Source organism: Monodelphis domestica, chromosome 6, assembly GCF_027887165.1.
Source record: "Monodelphis domestica isolate mMonDom1 chromosome 6, mMonDom1.pri, whole genome shotgun sequence".
Classification (NCBI taxonomy): Eukaryota; Metazoa; Chordata; class Mammalia; order Didelphimorphia; family Didelphidae; genus Monodelphis; species Monodelphis domestica.
This window is the reverse complement of record NC_077232.1, coordinates 25381265-25383245: the sequence shown is the minus strand read 5'-3', so window position 1 is coordinate 25383245 and position 1981 is coordinate 25381265. Positions and strand designations below refer to the sequence as shown.

Sequence of the window (1981 nt, the reverse complement as noted above, 5' to 3'; positions counted from 1 at the left end):
ACTCTATCAGACTTCAAAATCAGAGGGATCAAATGATACAATTAACACAAGCTACATATAACACCAAAGGAAATACACTTTACTCATTAACCTTCATGATGCCATGCAGAATTAATTAATTCATATTATTTTTCATTCAGAGTTCCAGAAAGAATTACAAATTCATGCAGAATATTGAATGTTGCCTGAATTTTGAAATAACTGGATATTTATGAATAGTAAAAATAATAACTAGTAGTTATAGTAGACTTTAAAATACTCAAAGCACTTCATATATAATATTTCATTTATGCCTTACCAAAACTCTGTAAGGAATTACATAATATTATCCACACTTTACAGATGAGAAACCAAGCCTGAAAGAATTTAAGTGACTACATAAGTTTACAGAACCAAGTGGAGAAGCATCTGAATTCTGGTCTTCCTTACACCAAACTCAGTACTCTATCAACTGCAGACAAGGAAAAAAGAGAGAGAAAATGGGGAAAAAAAAACAGAAAGGGAATATAGAATAATCAATAATTTGGTAGTGGAATAACCAAAATGGAAAATAAAAACAATGGCACTAAATTCATTTTACTTGGCCTTACACAAAATCCAGAGCTTTGAAAAATATTCTCGGTAGTCTTTTTAATCACCTATGTTGCCACTGTTACAGGAAATGTACTCATTATCTTAACCATGACTGCCAGTCAAGGTTTGAGATCACCCATGTACTTTTTTCTAACCTTTCTGTCCCTCATGGATACTACCTACTCCTCAGTCATTGCTCCTAAGACACTTGTGGATTTACTCTATGAGAAGACAACCATCTCCCTGGAAGGCTGTCTGACCCAGCTCTTTGCAGAGCATTTTTTTGGTGGTGTTGGCATCATCCTCCTTGTGGTGATGGCTTATGATTGCTATGTGGCCATTTGTAAACCCCTGCACTACATAATCATCATGAATCCTTGTGTGTGCTACCTAATGGTAGTAGCATCCTGGTTAGGAGACTCCATACATGCCACCATATAGCTTCTCTTTATGGTCCATCTTCCTTTCTGTTATCCCAATGTTATTGATCGCTTTATGTGTGATTTGTTCCCAGTGTTAAAAATGGCATGCATGGATACCTACGTTCTAGGCTTACTAGTCATTGCCAACAGTGAAATCATGTGCCTGTCAGTCTTTCTCATATTAATTGTCTCCTATGTTGTTATCCTCACTTCCCTGAAGGGTTGTAGTTCAGAAAGGTCCTTTATACTTGCAGCTCTTATATCACAGTGATGGTCTTGTTTTTGTTCCCTGTATATTCTTATGTGTAAGACCAGTGGCCACTTTTCCTATAGATAAAGCTGTATCTATAAGTTTTACTATAATTACTTCTATGTTGAATCCTTTGAACTATGCCCTTAGGAATTCAGAGGCTAAAAATGCCATGAGGAAACTCTGGATCAGTCACTCTATTATATGAAATCATTCAAATACTGCTGAAGTAGGCAAATAGAATTAGATTTTAATCAGTAAACATACTCCTTCCACTAGCAAAGAAAATGATGCTTTCCTAAATTCCGTTTTGATTTTTCCCAATCCATTTTTCCTAGAAATATTTCAGAGAGGTTATAATTGACATGCTAGATATAGGACAATCCAAATACTTAATTGAGTTGACATACTAAATATTTTTATCAAAATGTTCCACCTAGCAGTTATAATAATAGTTAACATCCTTTTAGCACATTAAAATTTGCAAAGTGCTTTACTAGCAGTTTCTAAAAGCACTTTACAAATATCTCATTTTGCTCTCATAATCTCCTTGAGAGTTATGTACTATTAGCCCCCTTTCATAGACAAAGAAATTAAAGCATATTCCATATACCTGACTTACACAGAGTCATACAGATAGACATTATCTATTAAAAATATTCAGATTGATATATTTCTCACTGAAGTTCAAAGTTCTATCTATTGTACCATGCAGCTACCTGCATGGTACCTTTTC

General features: G+C 34.5%; 1 pseudogene; it reads left to right on the top strand.

Moving 5' to 3' along the window:
- Positions 1-543: 543 nt before the first annotated feature.
- On the top strand, positions 544-1453 carry LOC100617533 (olfactory receptor 4C6-like; annotated as a pseudogene).
- Positions 1454-1981: the final 528 nt, after the last annotated feature.